Source organism: Rhineura floridana, chromosome 2 (assembly GCF_030035675.1).
Source record: "Rhineura floridana isolate rRhiFlo1 chromosome 2, rRhiFlo1.hap2, whole genome shotgun sequence".
Classification (NCBI taxonomy): Eukaryota; Metazoa; Chordata; class Lepidosauria; order Squamata; family Rhineuridae; genus Rhineura; species Rhineura floridana.
Genome location: NC_084481.1, coordinates 34,085,696 through 34,104,694, shown reverse-complemented (window position 1 = coordinate 34,104,694; position 18,999 = coordinate 34,085,696).

Sequence of the window (18,999 nt, the reverse complement as noted above, 5' to 3'; positions counted from 1 at the left end):
AATTGTCTTAGCACCGCAGATTCAGGTTTCTCCCAGAAATAATAGTCTGAAGGCCAAACTACATGTGATGCTCTGTCAAAGCTAGTTTTTCCTCTGCTGCATATTGTAAGTTAAAAACAAAACAGGGAAAATCCATATATGGTTGTGACTCTGTTTGTTCCTAACCCGCTGCTGCTAAGTGATTCGTATGGTTATGCCATGACATGAATCTGAGCTGAATCCGTAACACTGATGTATGATGATATCTGGAGTTGGTAGAGCTGCAATTTTTAAATCCCTTTCCGCACATTGGGACTTGTGCAGCACCAATAAAGGACAGAGTATGTTTAAATATGTGCAGATGCTCCATGGATGCTCCACTGAGAAACACAAACCATTTACTATAGCTAAGTTTAGGGACTGGCTTCCATGTGAGAGGGCATGAGCATGTCTTCTAGACAAGGGGGAGCCCTGTCACTTCTCCTAGAATCAGTGTCTGTTTGTTTGTAATCCTACCAATGTCTTTTATCCAAATGCCCAAGCATTGCCTATATCAAAATAATACATATGCCAGAGACAATTTTTTTCAGGAAATACTTATTCTTTGTTGTTATCATCTCCCCTCCCCCCCCAAAAAAAAACCATTTGTCTTCTTAAAAAACAAATGATTGCTTTACCTAAAATGTTTGGGATCTCCAATGGCTGGTAGACCAATTGGAGATTTAGTGAATGAGCAGAGTTTAGATTAGTGTAGCTTGCTCAGCACTGTGTGCTGCGTGGGTGTGATGTTACCTGAGAAAAAGCGAGCTTTTATCTTGCTTTAAATCACTCAGACTTAGACTTGGTTTCAAAATAAGAAAAGACTACTTTATTAATAGAAATACATACTGGATAGGAAAGGTGCTACTTCTATCTAGCTAACTGAGTTGGAGGCTGCAATGACCGTGTCTGGACATTGCCTCTCATGTTATAGGAGAGAGACAACGAGAACATGGCTCCTTCTCCTCTGGTTGTCAGCAGAGAAGAAAGGAACAGGAAGGTAAGTCAGAGGTATGAATAGCTCCCTGAGACATATCAGTTTACACGGAAGGAAGATAAACGGAAAAGATGAATGCAAGACAGTGGCAGCCTAGCCAGCAAGGAGGACTATCTATCTATCTCTCTTAGGACCAAATGGGAGTTGCTTTTGTCACACTTCTAACACCCTTTCTCAGCAAACCTTTGGTTCAGGTCACGAGGTTCATCTGGTTTTGCAATTTTTTGAACCTGGCTTTTCCCAACGTCTTCATCAGAGCATGAGCAGTAATCTCTTCGGTTGGACAGTACTCTTTCTTGAGTAGTCCTTGAAGATAGATAAAATGGTGCTTTACCTTTATGTGCTTTGTTGTGAACTCACACCTTCTGACTCCACAACTCTGATGCATCCTTGGTTGTCTTCATGCAACGTGACAGGCCCAGGTACAGAGATGCTTAGCTCTTTAAATCATGAAAGCAGCCATGCTAACTGTATGCTTGTTTCAGAAGCTGACATGTATTCTGCTTCTGTGGAAGAGAGTGCTGCAGTCTCTTGTTTCTTACTTGCCCAACAGATCACTGAATTTCCATTACAGAAGATGCTTCCACTGGCAGATTTCTGATCTGTGGTGTCTTCAGTCCAATTAGCATCTGCATATCCCACCAGCAGCTAACTTCAGCTTTAAGGTTTCAGCGCCCTTCAGGTATCTCGCCAATCTCTTGACTGCTTCCCAGTCCTTCTTGGTTGGTGAGCTGATTTTCCTGCATAGCTGCTGCCACGTCTGGCCCAGAAACAGTGCTGATATACAGGGGTTTCCTGATGGCTTGTCTGTAGCTTTCATGGTCTTCCCATGTTTGGTTGTTGGTGTCTGGTTTCAGGTATCCTACTTCCATTAGAGTAGGTGCAGGATGTGTATCCTTCACAGAGCTTGGAAAAGTTACTTTTTTGGACTACAACTCCCATCAGCCCACTCCAGTGGCCATGCTGGCTGGGGCTGATGGGAGTTGTAGTTTTAAAAAGTAACTTTTCCAAGCTCTGATCCTTCAGTCCTAGACTGTCAAGAAGGTCTTGGACCTTTTTCCTTTGGTTCAGCAAGAAGGATCTATCTTCTTTTTCAATTTGAATTCCAAGGTAGTGAGTGATATCACCTAGGCACTTCATTTCAACCTTCTTGTTCAGATGATTTACTAACTGTTGCTTGTCCAGTGGGTCTTCATAAGATAACAGTAGATCATCTACATAAATCAAAAGATAAGTCCATCTATTATCTCTGAATCTACTGTACAAGCATGGTTCCACTACGCCTTGTACAAAGCCTTCTTTCAGGAGTAATTTGCTTAGTTTCTTGTTCCAGGCTCTGGCAGCCTGTTTAAGTCAATAGATGGATTTTATTAGTTTGCATACTAACGTTTCTTTTCCTTGAACTTCAAACTCTGGTGGTTGGTGCATGCATATTTCATTTTCTATTTTGCCATACAGGAATGCAGTTTTTATGTCCATATGTTCCACCTGCACTTTCTTGTTGGTAGCGACACTCAGAAGAGTTCTAATAGTCATGTGTTTAACTACGGGAGCAAATGTTTGATCATAGTCTCCATACTTCCGGGAGTACACTTTTGCAACTAGCCTTGTCTTGTATCTTGCAACATTTTCTTCAGCATCTGGCTTTTTCTTGAAGATCCTCTTGCCCCCTACAGGCCTTCCTCCCATGAGGAAGCTTACCTTTGTGTAAGGCTTCCAAGCTCTTCCTTGGCTGCTTGCCTCCACTTTGTCAGCTTCAGCCTTTGGTAGGTCTTCCATTTTTTGCCAGGCCTCCGGCTCTAGGAGTTCATCTCTCACAAGGTAAGTGAATCTGTTCAGTGGCACAGCTCTGTTGCTGTGTTCAGAGCATTTGGGTGCTGGTGCTTTGGCTGCTCCTTCTTGCTCCAATCCTCCTTCTGCCTCAGATTCTTCCTCTTCCTATATTTGTACATTACTGTCATCCCTTTTGTTGGGGATGAATAGGTCAATTCCTTGTTTATCATTGCTGCAATCTGCTTGAAGTGGTGCCCCTTCTTGCCGGTGTGCACACTTTCCTTCTTCAAAGTGAACAGCTCGGTATACTCCAGCTTCTCCAGTTTTGGGGTCTGTACCCCTTCTGCTTGGCAGACTATCCAACAAATATTCCTTCCTTTGTAGTGTTATTGAGTTTGGACCTCTTTTCTTTTGCTATGTGCATGAAGCACTTGCATCCAAACACACATAGGTGTGACAAGTTTGGTAGGTACCCATACTACAGTTCAAATGATGTGTTGTTGGTTGCAGTTGTAGGAAGCCGATTCTGCAGGTAGGTGGCAGTAACCGCTGCTTCCACCCAGTACTTCTATGGTAACTGAATGTCTTCTAACAGCAAATCATTTCCATATTGGATCCATTCCAGCGTTCTGTGACCCCATTCTGTGGTGGACACAGTAGTTTGGTGTTCTATCCCTTTCTTGCACAAAAAATTCTTTTATATTTTTGGGTGCAAATTCTCCACTGTTGTCAGATCTTAATATTTTTTGGCTTGTAGCCAAACTTATTGGAGTCAGCTCTGACATAGTCTTTGAATGTCTGAAGTACTTGACTTCTATCTCTTAATAGGTATATAACAGTATGTCTTGAATAATCATCAAAGACAATAGATAATGACTTCCACCTTGTGAGGGGGGTCTTTAAGGGTCCACATACATCAGTGTGAATCAATTCTAAAGGCCTTTTAGCTTTCATCCCCCCCTTTTTTTGAAAATCTGGGTTTGTGCTCTTAGCTTTCAAACAGCATTCACACTTTTCCATAGATTTGCATTTTTCAATTTTTATGCCTCTAGTCAAACTATCCTTCTCTAGGGCATTAATTCTAGAGAGATTGGCATGTGCTAATCTTCTGTGCCAGACACAAGCACAGCCTACACCACGTTCATCTCTAACATTGTTGCATGCATAGATGGGTAATACTGCAGCTCCAAATGTCCACCCTTGAGTCTTGCTGTCAAGCAAATTTCATCTCCATCAAAAACATTGCAGATATTATTTTAAAAAATGCAAATGAGCCCCATATTTCATGAAGGTAGGGACACTCAATAAACTATCCTGAAATTCAGGAATGAACAGTGAGTCCTTAAGTCCAAGCTCTCTAGTGCCTTTTGGCATTTTGCATAGCAGCATTACATTCCCTACTGCCTCTGCTTCAATGCATTGTCCTGAAGGCAAATAAACTTTTCTTGAACAAGATCTCAGACTTTTAAACACATTTATTATTAATAACCTGACAGCTCGCCCCAGATTCAAGAAGAATTCTGACACTTGTTTTGGTGATTTTCTCATCAGAAATATTAAAACTAGACAGTTTCCCTTTCTGTTTTGGATCTGTTTTCTTGTCTTTAAAATTGTCTTTCTGTGCTCTAAGTTTTCTTGGACAGTCTTTGAAAAGATTCTCCCCTTGTCTCTTACTGCTGGCCTGTTGCCTTAAGGTCTTTGAATGATGACTCATTGTCCTTTGTCTATGAGCCAGTTCATTAACATTTTCACTGGGTTCACTATTTCGGTTTAAAATCAAACTCCTTCAGAGATGCTATGGATTCTGGGAACGATTTTCCTGATTGTTCCAGAATGCACACAATCATTTGAAAACTCTGATCATTTTCAAAGGTTGCAAATAAAGTTGCTAATTTGTGTTCCTCAGTTATAATTTGGGCACATCTTTCAAGATCTTGGATTAAAGATGTGCATTTGTCTAGATGCTGTTCAAGAGACTGATTGGTAGCTTTTCTCACTGTAAACAGCATTTTATATATGACCATAACATACATGGTTGAAGATTTTGATGCATTTTCTTAAAAAATCCCCAAATCTCTTTAGCAGTCTCACATTCCAGCCATTCATTCAGATCCTTATCATTTAGACGTGCCATAAAAATGCTAATAACTTTTGAATTCTCATGTTCCCATTGTGCTGCAGCTTCTTGGTCCTTGGCTCCAAGTTTTTATTGATATAGAATTCTCCATAAACCTTCTCCTTCCAGGTACCTTTTAACTTGAATACTCCACAGGGGATAGTTAGTTCCATCCGGTTTCTTGAGGAAAACTGTGAAGACTGACTCTTCTGCCATTGTTTCCTATCCTAAACTTTTGCTTCCTAAGTCTCCATTGTAGAATCACACACACAGCTCTCTGCAAAACATGTGCAGCAGGTTTTCAATCCATGCAGCTCAGAATCAAGCTCTAGGCCCAGTAACCTATTGGGATCTCCAATGGCTGGTAGACCAATTAGAGATTTAGTAAATGAACAGAATTTAGCTTAATGTAGCTTGCTCAGTGTTCTGTGCTGCATAAGTGTGATTTTACCTGAAAGTAAGCTTTCACCTTGCTTTAAATCACTCAGACATAGACTTGGTTTCAAAATAAGAAAAGACTACTTTATTAATAGAAACACATACTGGATAGGAAATGTGCTGCTTCTATCTAGCTAACTAAGTTGGAGGCTGCAATGACCATGTCTGGACATTGCCCCTCATGTTATAGGAAAGAGACAGAGAGAACATGGCTCCTTCTCCTCTGGTGGTCAGCAGAGAAGAAAGAAACAGAAGGTAAGCCAGAGGTGTGAAGAGCTCCCTGAGACATCAGTTTATACAAAGGAAGACAGACAGAAAAGATGAACGTAAGACAGTGGCAGCCTAGCCAGCTAGGAGGACTATCTCTCTCCCCATGCAAAGAGGACCAATTGGGACTTGCTCTTGTCACACTTCTAACAAAATTAAATAGCTAATTATTTCAATCGTATAAAGTAGGCAATTATAAGTATTGTATTTTAGCTAAGATCTACCAGAGCTTAGCAACAAAACCTATCTTCAAAGCCATGGCTCTGTGTTATGTGAAGAGCATCTCTCAGCATGGAATAATCCCAAGCAGTCTTCATGTCAGGCAAACATATTTCAGGCTTGGACAGAAGATGGTAAATGTGAAATCAAGGAAGGCTTGAGTAGTATACTTTCCATTTTAGACCAGGGATGGGGAACCCTAGTCCCCGGGGCTGTAGGTGGCCCTCCAGCCTTCTCTTTTTGGCTCTCAGGACTCTCCCTAGGTCACATCCCTTCTCCCAAACCTATGTCCCTAAATGGGCCTGCTCTGCACCCTACTCAAGTGCTTTGGACAGGCTGGAATGTATCCTTGAAGTGTGATAGTGCCACTTGCTTGCTTAAGTGGAGAGCCATCTGTACACTTTTGTGTGTCTGGGATGTAGCATACTGTACAAAAGTAGGTATCACACCCATTGTTCCAGCCACCTTTTGCCTCTGGCTCCATCTAACACTGGCATGCAGCCCTCGGAATGTTGCCCACAAGGGAATACGGCCCTCAGGCTGAAAAAGGTTCCCCATCCCTGTTTTGGACATTTACTGACAAACAGTTCCTCAGACATGCCCAGATGAAGACCACATGAAAAGCAACGTAAGAAGAGCTCTACTGGAATAAGCCAAAGGTCTATCCTAGTCCACCATTCCATTTTCCACAGTAGCTAACCAGATGCCACTGGGAAGCCGATTTGCAGGACATGAAGACAACAACAGCATAGGCATTGGCAGGAAAATACCATCATCTGGTTTCTAGAAAACTAAAAGATGTGTGCCCCATAGCTTTAGGGCAACAACAAATAGGACTTGTCCTTATAGCAAATGTCAGGGCTGGTGAGTGTTGTGTTCAGAGTCCCTGGGACCCTTAGAAATAAGAATCTGGCTCTGGAGTGTGCTAAGTAGATGCATAGCTTTATTTTAGAGTTGCTTCGTTGCCTACTGCTAATGAAGGGTATTCCAGAATTTCCCTAACCCTGTTCACCTACTGAATGTCCTGGGGTGGACTTATTTGTGCTTAGCTCAGAGCATTCTGAAATCCTGGTTTGGGTCATGAAATGGATTTATCATAAACATTACAGTGAGCAGCAGTCAGAGATAAGCTAGAAGCCACGGGATAAGCCAGTAGTAAAGGCCAGACCAAAGGACAAACCAGAAGTCAGGGCTGGAGAGTAAATCAGAAATAAAGGACAAACTAGAAGGCAGGAGTGAGGCAGGAACAAAGAATAACCAAGGATGTAGAAATGCTCAGAACTCAGGAAAGCCTTATTTCCAAAGCAAGGCTCAATTGGAACATGAAGTCAAACTAGAAAGAGCCAAACTAGAATAGCACTATCTATATAGCAGTTCCTGCCAAGTTGGGTGCACCCGTCCTCATTGCCCATTCTCTTGAAGACCACATTCACACATTTATTCCACTATTATTCCACTTTCATTAGTAATGGCTTCTCCCAAACAATCCTGGGAATGTGGTTTTTGAAGGGTGCTGAGAGTTGTTAGGAGTCCCCTAGTCCCCTCACAGATCTGCAATTCCCAGAGTTCCCTGGGAAAAGGGATTGACTGTTAAACAACTCTGAAAATTGTAGTTTTCTAAGGGGAGTTAAGGGTCTCCTAACAACTCTCAGAACCCTTCACAAACCCTTCCAAGCATTCTTGTGAGGAAGTCATGATGACTGTTTAAAGTGGAATAACAATGGAACAAATGTGTGGTGTAAATGTGGCCCCAGTCTATTTCTTCAGTGGTATCCCTTTTCCATCCCTTATCCATACGTCCAATGGCTACTCCCACTCCTCTTTTCCCACCTTTCTGCAGAGTCATTGCTATCTTTGTCTTCCCCTCGTACGCTCACTGCTATCCATTCCCTCAGTCACATATCTGTTGATCCTCAATTTGCTGACTTGATTCTCTTCCCCAGTAATCGCATCCTTGACACCGGGGCGGAGGACCTTTTTCAGCCCAAGGGCTACATTCAATTCTGAGTAACTTTTTGGAGGGACATATGCCAGTGGTGTGCGGTGCCAGAGGCAAAAAGAGGCAGAATAATGAATGTAAATTTGGACAGTAGGCTGTTATTGTTGTTGTTCCTGCTGCTGATGTCTCCAAGTGACTTAATTTCAAAACATAAACATAAATACTGTTGCGCGCCTCCCCAATCTCCAAGCTGTGAGATTTCCAGGGTCCCTGCACTCATCCAGGGTTTGGTTTCCTTTGGGAAGAAGGTCAGCGGAGACTGTGGTGTCTTTATGAAATATGGTTTATTTATTTACACACATTCCAGCCTGAGCTTAGAATGGAGGGGTTCAAGGCATCAGCAGTCCGATATCCAGCTTTCCCATCAGTATTACAGGAGGCATCCTATAGCCATGATGCAGAGAGCCAGCCTCTGTGCCTGCCTCCAGTTCCCAGGCATTCTCTAGACAACTCTCTATACACACTCCAAGCACAAACTTCTGTTAGCTCCCAGGAGGGAGAGGGAGGCTCTCCTGCAGAGTTTAAAATGACAAAAGGATCTTCCTTGCTCATTCACCAGTTGCTGGGCACCTGAAAGACCCATTAGCAACCTGGCCATGCTATTAGCTTAACAAAAGAAATTCATCTGGCCAGCAGAGCCAGCCCCAAGGCACAGGATTCCAAATCAGAGGCTGGAAGGGGACCCACAGGGATCATCCATTCCAACCCCCATGCTCATAACAATACATTATATCATTAAAAGAATTCATACAAAACACATACAATTCTCTCTCACACACTCTCTATGCACATGCACCAAAACAGCCCCCCCAACAGCTACAGGAAACTGTGGCAGCTCACTAATAACTAGTTTCTATGCACACTCACATACCACTCTCGCTGTCCTTCATCGAGGCGAGCAAGAGTCATTATCAGAATTCCAGCAAGACAAAAACACTCAAGGAGGATACAAAGCAGAGCAACAGAAGGTGTGGGCTGAGCAAAGAGGGTATTGCTGGGAGGGAGTGTGGCCTAGGGAGAGTCCAAAAGGCCAGATAGACATGCCTGAAGGGCTGCACATGGCCCTCAGGCCTGAGGTTATACCCTACTTCCTATATAGGGTTGCCAGATGTCCGGTGTTTGCCTGGAGCAGCTGGATTTTTGGGGTTCTCTGTGGGTGAATGAGCTTAATCTCTGGACTGTCAGCTTTCTTTTTTTTCTTTTTTTTTTAAAAAAGTTTCAAGGTAATCTGGTTCATGAGATATACACCAAAACATGAGCTCCCTGACCAAAAACAGTTCCATGAAATGAACTCTTATCTGGCTACTCTAACCCCTCCTCCCTTTCAGGTTTGTAGCCAATAAATGAAGTCAAGGTTGTGATTGACAAGGGATACCTCGGCCTCCAGACAGTACCTAGACTCCATTGCAAAGGTAGAAAGCTATTGTTTTTTCCCTGTTTATCTGAAAATCTCATAAATTGAGTAAGTATATAGCTTTCAACAGTACCAAAAGTCTTTTTCTCTTGTGTGCAGGAGTCACACAAGTTTAAATTTTCCTGGGCTGTTGAAGATGACAGTGTTTTGAAAACCTTCCCAATATGAAGCTTTAATCCAATACATACTTTTCAGGGAGTAATGCTGCATTGCTAATCCCATATACCCGGAGTAAACCCCATTGAATTCAATAGGTCTTTTGAATAGACAAGGTTAGGCTTGTGCTGTAAATTAATGGGACTTTTGAGTTAACATAGCAAAGGATTGAGTTTGTGTTGTAAATCTTTCTCTTCCTCTCCAATCCTATTTTTTAAAGCAATTAGATTACATAGATATCACTGCTTTTATCTGGTAGGAAACTAATACTGATTTTATTTTATTTTTTAAAAAAAGTACTGCAATGACCAACTCATTTTGACAATAAACTATTATATAGGAGCTATGTATTTTTACATCTCCAGTGTGTGTGTATCGAGTCTTCCCAACAACCCTATGAGGTAGGATTGTTGATTGGAAACCGAGGCAGTTTACAACAAGAAATACATCTCTTTAAAATCCAATAACCATAAAAAGTATAAACAGTTGCAAAACAGTTTAAAGTGGCATGATTCTGAATTTTGGGTTGGGTGAGCATTCCTTATCACTTGAGGCTGCAGTTATGTGCACACTTCCCTAGTTGAGTAAGCTCCACTGAATACATTGGGACTTGCTTCTGAGTAAACAAGCATAGGATTACATTACAAATATCTTTACAGGTTGTGTAAATATTAAACATCTTTGACAGTCATGCTTATATAAATATTTCTTCATATCAGGTCCTGATAAGTATTTGATTTCACACTATGCTTGAACATTATTACTTCCTCTAGATTTTAAGTGTGCCCTTCTTCCTTTGTGTGGACATGGTTCCCCTCTGTTGTTTTCATCCTAAGGGGAAGATAGGCTGAGAGATGGTGAGTAGCCCATGGTCACACAGTAAACTATAGCTGATTTCTATTTAAAAATAATAATTAAAACAATTTACTTGGAGGCAAGGTTTACAAGTAGATCTACACAAAACATTTAAAGCACATCCAACTCGCATTTAAAGAGCATGACATGACTTCCCCTAAAGAATCCTGGGAAGTGTAGTTTTCCCCTCACAATTATTGTTCCCACCACCCTTACAAACTACAGTTCCCATGATTCTGTGGTGGGATTCATGTGCTTCAAATGTGTGTTGAATGTGCTTTAAATGAATGATGTGGATCTGCCCTAGGTATGCTGTACATTCGTTAGTGAATTGAAAAGAATAATTTTAAAATATATATTTTTAAACAGGGGAAGGGGTGTAGCTCATTGGCAGGGAATATGCTCTGAATGAAAATGTCCAAAATGCAATTTCTGGAAAAGAGTATTACCTGGAATTCTGGAGAGCCAATGCTAGTCCACGTGATCAGTACTAAGATAGATGGCACCAAATGACCTGAGTTGGTATAAGGTAGATTCCTTTGTTCCTAAAAATGGAAAGAGACCGAAGGGCCACAGTGACTCCAACATTTATTTATGCATTTTATTTACAACATTTATATACCTCTTTATTGTAAAAAAATCTCAGTGGTTTACAGAAGCAATTAAAACAACAAAATTATTGGCAAAGAGAGTTAAAGATAGGTATTTAAAACATTCAAAATAATAAAGCCAACAATGAGTTAAAAACAGATTAAAAACACAATAGCTTCAGCATGCCTTGGTAGGCTTGCCTAAACAAGAATGCTTTTAGCAGGTGCTGAAATGAGTACAACAAAGGTGTCTGCCCTATGTCAATAGGCAGAGACTTCCAAAGCACAGGTGCTGCACACTAAAGGACTGATTTCTTACAAGAGCCAAACAAGTACTATGTGGCATGTGTAACATGGAAAGCACACCTTGAACTTGGCCTGGTAGCAAATCAGCAACCAGTGCAGATTTCAGGGAAGAGGCATTATGTGCTGATAGGATCTTACTCATGTCAGCAATCATGCCACAGCTAGGGTTGCCAGGTTCCTTCCCTGAGACTGATCCTGTATCTTTAGGAGAAAAGAAAGTCAGCCAAGTGCAGGTGTTCTTGCAACCCTGTAATGGGAAAAACCACAAGGTGGAATTCTCCCTTCCCCCTGCACAACTTTTAAAGATACAGAAGATCTCTTGGTTGCCAGGTCCGGCCTCCAAGAAGTCTTTTGTATCTTTAAAAGTTGTGCAGGGGGAAGGGAGATTTCCACTTTGTAGTTTTTCCCATTACAGTGTTGCAAGAACACATGCACTTGGCTGACTTTCTTTTCTCCTAAAGATACAGGATCAGTCTCAGGGATTGAACCTGGCAACCCTAGCCACAGGATTCTGCACTAACCACAGCCCCTGTCTTTTCTTTCTCTATTTGCATTTCATTTACCTTTAACCTCACTCCCTTATACCCATAGAAGCAACAACTTCTTCTATGCGCTCAGCTCAGCCCCCTTAAACCCACCAATGATGTACCTTGATGGTTGCATGACAGTTTGTTTCTTGCCTAACAGTGGTAAAAGAGAATTCACGTACTGGGTAGTGTGGCTGCAATTGTTGTTCCCAAGCTGCTGTCTGTGAAGGTAGATCAAACCATGCCTGTTTTCTCTCTGTCAATTATTACTCACTGGAATTGGATTGGCTGTCAGAGTGAGTTCATAGCAGCCTACAAGGTAGACAGAAAAGGGTAGAGAATCTTCTTACTCTTATTCATTTCTCAGACCTCTTTCAGAAGTGAAGGGTCAAATCTGTAAAGAAATTTCGAGCAGCCGTGTTGAAAGGTACGGGCAGGGCATTCCAGGCAGGGGGTTGCCAACCCTGCTTGGATATGGATATGGATAACTTTGCAGAGAATCCCTAGTCAAGGTTTACCAACAGCACTATCCAAACCATATCTACTCAGAAGTAAGCCCATTTGAGTTCTATGGAGTTAGTAAGTGTGTTTAGAATTGCAGGCTTTAGGAGCATCCATCTTTAATCCTGAGTGCTCCTATCTAACATCTCCACAACACTAGGCTCCTTTCTTCCTACAATGGCCTTCTGGTGACTAGGCTCACCTGAGGGCACTTAAATCCTTCTTGCCAGAATCATGAAGGATAGATTAAATGTTCCCTACCCAGGCTCCATCTTTTAGCTAAGATTTCTATCAATTTCCAATCAGAGAAATGTTTTTGTTTCAGTTGCATGCGCCAAGCCACTGTGGTTGATGCCTAATGTATAATGCTTAATGACATCACTAGGGCCAGCTCCTGTGACATCACTACAGCCCATCCCCATGACATAACTACGACCTGTCCCTGTAACATCACTAGGGCCTGCCCCTGAAATCTCAGGCTTTGGGATGCTTCTGATCTGGCAACCTTATTCCTATACCCTCCTTGTTCTAGACCTCCTGTTTCCTCCACCCATTCTTCCTTTGGCTGCCTCTCCAGATCAGACTGTTGATGACATCAGAGAAGTTCAGCCAATGGCAAGAAGGCAAGAGGCTTCAGCTCTGCTAAAATTGCTGAGAAAAGAAACCAATAAGCACGTGCTCATCCCCTCAGTCAGTTGTTTTCAGCCACATCTTTATATATACCCTTTCCAAAAATCTGCCTAGTGACATCCTTCTGTAACTGTCATGACAATGTGTTTCTTTTTTACTTTTAGCACAGATGCCAGATGCTTTTTTCAGGGTTAATTAATCAAAGAGACTTGTTAATTAGGTGACTTTCTCCCATATAGGTAGCTATATGGAATTGGCAGTATCCTCTTGTCCTGTCAGGGCTTATAATTGCTTTAAAGAGGTATAGCCTGTGCCAAGCAGCCAAGCGCGTGACGGCAACAGTGGGGGCTTGGCTCTGGTGTTGCTTATTAGTCCATCTGCTTCACAAGGTACATTGCTATGCACTTTCAAAAAATATTTCTAAAAGGAGATGAAGATAATTTACTTTGCAAAGAAGCAAGATAAATTTGGAATATTTTTGTTGATGATGTGTATAAGATGCAGCCTTTGCCCCCACACCCCCAAAGAAGATTCATGAGATGTGACATTGGAATGAAGGTTATATTTATTAATATAATAATTAATTGGTGGAACAGCAAACAAACTAACCAAATTAAATGAATTTGGAAGTTACGGGCAGGTTAGGATTTTTAACTAAGGGCTTATCCACATGGGAGAATTACTTCTACCTCCGTTTTCTATTTGCACTGTCCACAGTAAGGGCTCAATGCCAGCTGCAAACACACTATTCACACTAAGGAGAAAGATCAATCACACAGTTTCCTAATGACCATGCCTTCTAATTGAATATTTCCACTCCCTTGGTTACTTGGCAACCTAGCATGCTCAGTTTGTTCTACCAGTAAGTTTCATTGTAAAAATAACAACCCGAAAATGCAATTATTTGTATTTTCACTGGTATAATACAGCTGAAATGCAAATCTTTGTTTGAGCAGTGTTATGCTTTTGCATGTAAGTTAGGGGAAAAAGAAAAATAAGGCACCATTTGCAGCATCATAAAAAAGACTAGCAGAATGGGGGAGAGCAGCTGGAAGTTGCTTCTTCTTCTGCTGGTGTTTAATGGCGAATCAAGGCCAAGATAAGGCCCTATTATCACCACCTACTGTCAACCTCTTGTAACAACTTATTCACAACCTTTCATAAAGCTTAGTGTCTTTAACAAACTGCCAAATAATCTCAAGTGCCAAGCCCCAGAGACTTTTGTCTCAAACGGCCAAAGCCACATTTAGGTTTCTAATCCCCAAAACACTAAGCTTTTGGGGGAGAGACTCTCTATCTTCCACATACCTAATACAATCCCAAATAACACAGTCCACGGTTTCTACCACCCCCATAGAGCTCAGAATCCTCAGAGTCCATACGTCCTACCCTATACAAACCACTCCTAAGAGCACAGTGTCCCGTTAGGACTCTAAACATGCTAATTTGTCTCTGTCATCCTTTCAAGTAAAACACCCTGAAGTCCTTTAGAGTTGGACAAAAGAAAAACACTCACCGACCTGTAGTTTCCATCTACCACTGCTTCTGCCACTCACTCAGCATCATCTGTTTAACCCTACTTTTAACTTCCAAAGTTCATGGAAGTTGCTTTTCAGCCTACAGGAAATAAAATGAATGAAGGGAGGAGAAAGGAGTGGGTGTGGAGAGGGGAATGATTGGCATACCCACCTGAAAGCATCGGAGCAAAGCATATGCAAACACTAGAGATACGGAGTGAAAATGTTTTTTTCTTCCCTTTTCCTATTATCAGAGGATTGGGTTAGTATGGATTTACAGGGGGAAACCTTCGTGATAGCTTCTGTTTGCCTGTAACATCATGTGAACCATGTGAATTGAAAGGAGATGTGAGTAACACCAAATACACCCTAAACCACTATGTAGATGAGTCCTTCTTCTGGTAGGACAGCATACATCCAGATCCCTGGGCATGTGATATAGCCAAAGGCTGTGGCTCTCCAATGAAGGAAGGGGTAGAAAGGATCCAAAGGCCAATCATGGAATTTCACCAAAAAAATCCTACTTAGCCCCTTCATTCATTGGCAATCACTCATGGCCGAGTAAGATTGTCTTCCAAGATAAGGTCTTTACAAGTGGGTCCATAAGTGACTATGGACGCCAATTCTGGATCCACACTGCCTCCCACAGTGAGGACATAGGTTTCCAGATGGAAGATGGTTGCGATGAGGATTTGTTTGACGTGCCTTCCGCTTAGCTCGTTTGTCCCATTCACCCTGTATTCGTGCTTCTTCAAAGTCCACAGCACCTTTGATAACAGCCGACCTCCATTTGGGACGTTCATGGGCCAAGACTTCCCAGTTGTCAATGTTCATCTTACTTTTTTTAGATTTGCTTTAAGAACATCTTTAAACCTCTTTTGCTGTCCACCGATGTTCCGTTTTCCATCCTTAAGTTGGGAGTAAAGTAGCTGCTTTGGAAGATTGTGATCAGGCATTCGAACAACATGGCCGGTCCAGTGAAGTTGATGTTAAGAACATAAGAACATAAGAAGAGCCTGCTGGATCAGGCCAGTGGCCCATCTAGTCCAGCATCCTGTTCTCACAGTGGCCAACCAGGTGCCTGGGGGAAGCCCGCAAGCAGGACCCGAGTGCAAGAACACTCTCCCCTCCTGAGGCTTCCGGCAACTGGTTTTCAGAAGCATGCTGCCTCTGACTAGGGTGGCAGAGCACAGCCATCACGGCTAGTAGCCATTGATAGCCCTGTCCTCCATGAATTTGTCTAATCTTCTTTTAAAGCCATCCAAGCTGGTGGCCATTACTGCATCTTGTGGGAGCAAATTCCATAGTTTAACTATGCGCTGAGTAAAGAAGTACTTCCTTTTGTCTGTCCTGAATCTTCCAACATTCAGCTTCTTTGAATGTTGAAGGATCATTGTTTCAACATGGTAGTCCTTGCTTCTTCCAAAACGCTAACATTAGTCCATCTATCTTCCCAAGTAATTTGCAGAATTTTCCAGAGGCAGCGTTGGTGGAAACTTTCAAGAAGTTGGGAGTGTCATTTATAAATGGTCCATGTTTCACAGGCATACATTAACAGGAGGGAGGGAGGGAGGATGGGCACAACATGAATGCATGGACGAAGGCTTGTGGGTGGAGCTTGCTTATAAGCCATGCTCCAACCCCTTCCCCATTGGCCAATAGGCCTCCACATGGCTCTCTCCTCAGCCTCTTCTCTGTTGGAGACATCTCCTGAATCCTTTTTGGAAGGGTGCAGTGAGGGCAAACTGGGTTCCACCTATGAGTGGAAATGACATTCTCTTCACTGGCATTTATTTTTCTTTTATTATTGGGATAAGAGAAAGAAAGGCTGTGGGACTGGGGTGTGGAACAACTGATCAATATGCAGGCAAATTCTAACTAAACAGAATTTCATCTCACAGGTTATTCAGGCTATGTGTACTGCCTTCAAGTCGATTCCGACTTATGGCGACCCTATGAATAGGGTTTTCATGAGGCTGAGAGGCAGTGACTGGCCCAAGGTGACCCAGTGAGCTTCATGGCTATGTGGAGATTCTAAGTTTCATATTTATTTCCATAGGACAAAGGCACAATTCTCTGCCCCCCTTCTTTGTTTCTTTTGCGGGGGGGGTGTTGGCTTGGTGAATAGTTCTTGTAAGCATTCTCCCATAAGGCTGAAGAAACCCAGGTTCAAATCCTCACTTTCTCATGAAGCTCACTGGGTCACCTTGGGCCAGTCACTAATAGCTCAAAGGATAACCTACATCCTAGGGATGTTTTACAGATAAAATGGGGGAAAACGAAGCTCATCACCTTGAGCTCTTTTGAAGAAAAGGTGAGTGCAATAAATCAGAATTATTTATATATTTAAAACTGTTTTGAAAGTGTGTTCAGGTAAGAAAGTGTTAATAGAATATTAGTAGGTGCTGACAGGTCAGGGAGTGAGTGAGTATTCTGAGGGCAGTTTTAAAGAGGAAAACCATTGGGGTTTGACAGTTAGGGATAGATAGGATTAGGGATCAAGAAGTGAACATCTAGTTAGAAAGGCTGAGGCTTTTAGGGAGGATTTCATTGGTTTAGTGGGTTGGATAGGTAGGTAAGATAGGGACAATAACAACTTATTCATTTATCACCACATTTAACATCTTGTATATAATAAAGTTTGTTTGATTCAAAATTCCACGTGAGCTTGATAAATCATGCTATCATACTAAGGTCCTATTTTGTACCTATACCAATTACACACGTAGATTACATCAGTGGTCACCTTTTGGGGAAAAGGTGGTGGGACTGAAGCTTGTGGTTCAGAGGGCATATCTGACTCAGGCTGAGGTGGACTTCCTGCTTATTTCCTGATCCAGGCGTTTGGGAATCAGGAGGTGGTAATCCCAGAGACTCAGGAACGTCACAGTAGGATATTCAAAGCAGTAGAAGATAGTGTGGTGGGGTAAAGCTGCTCACCTGATCTCCAGTCAGTTGCCTTGCAACCGCTTACCAGGAGGTAGAGAGGAATAGGTGAGGCAGCAGCAAGGTCAGCATGTTGCAAATGCACTGGCAGAGCCAATCTAGTACTCCCACAGGTGCTGTTGCACTGCACCAAATTCACTGCTGCTCCACCATGCTGTCCACTGCTGATTAAGAAAAAGTAATGTCATCATGATATAGTTAACATACTAGGGTGGGAAATGATTAGTTCAGCTTGTGTTGGAGTATTTTCAAGACTAGCTTATCACATAAAAAGATCAGATCATCAATGCTTATCAAAAATGGCTTTGCGAACCAACTCCATAGTTATTCTTTTTTTCTATGTGAAAGAGTGACTGCTCTACACCAATTTTATGTGGAGTTGATTGCTTAATTTGCATGGGGCCCTCATGTAGTGAGAAATGCTAGTTACTACATAAGGGAAAGCCCAGGTATGGGAGGGAAAGCCTTTAGATAGAAAATAATAGAAAAGACAATAATGTTTGGAAAAACAGAAGGGAGTAGAAAAAGAGGAAGGCCAAACAAGAGATGGATTGATTCCATAAAGGAAGCCACAGACCTGAACTTACAAGACCTGAACAGGGTGGTTCATGACAGATGTTATTGGAGGTCACTGATTCATAGGGTCACCATAAGTTGTAGTCAACTTAAAGGCACATAACAACAAATAGGCTTTATTTCCAGGTGTTTTGCTGAATTTATATATCTTTGTATTAGCCAGGAGCTCCTATGTCAAGCCACTGCAGGGAGTTTTTTAATTATGTGTGAAAGCATAATGTGCCTTTTATTGAGTGCTTTCTCAAAAAAGCTTGTGACCGTTTGTACGGTTTCTTATTATTTAATTGAATTTTTGCACTAGATTAATAGTTTCTCTCTGTGTGTGTTTATATGCTAAATTAAAATGATGCTAATATTTATTTCTACCTTGGGAAAGAAATTATCTCTGAAAGCAATACCATCAAAAATAGATTTCAACATTGGTTTCAGTAAATTGCATATCAAAGTAATTAAATTCAGCACCTTATACTACATCTTAATGAACTTCAGATTCAAAGTTGCACTCCAGAAGCCCTTTGGGGGATGTGCTGATTTGAAGAGATATAAAGTCTGTCTAAAAGAGATGGGAATAGACAGAGAAATCAGATAAACACAAATTGGTGAATGAAATGTGATATGTGCCACTGGTTTTTTAATTAATTCTTTCCCTGGAGTTTTTCCATCATCTGTAAAGATCACATTTTGCTATATCTGATATTTATATATCATGACTGAGAGCACTAAAGGTTGAGACAATAAAGATTCAAGTGAGAAGGACCACCCTCCCCAACTCTGCTGAACGGATAAGTGACTTTGACCCATGGATCCTATCAAGAGTGGAAGGAGAGGACTCTTCTTGAATGGCAGAAGAGCAGAGTTATGGAATAGCCCAATTCAGTGCTCTATGGGCTGGCTATCAGTCAATAAGTTAAAAGCGGAGATACTTGAGGGGTTCAATTCTCTTTCATATATTATTATTATTATTATTATAGCTTATTTATATACCACTTTTTGGCCAAAAGGCCCCCAAAGTGGTGAACAAAATATTATAAAACATATTAAAAAAAATACATAAGAAATAACCAGTAAAAAATATACAGTAAAAATACCATGCAACGAAAACAATGCAAATACAATACAACAAGAACAGAGGAAAAACTTTTCTCCCTCTTTCA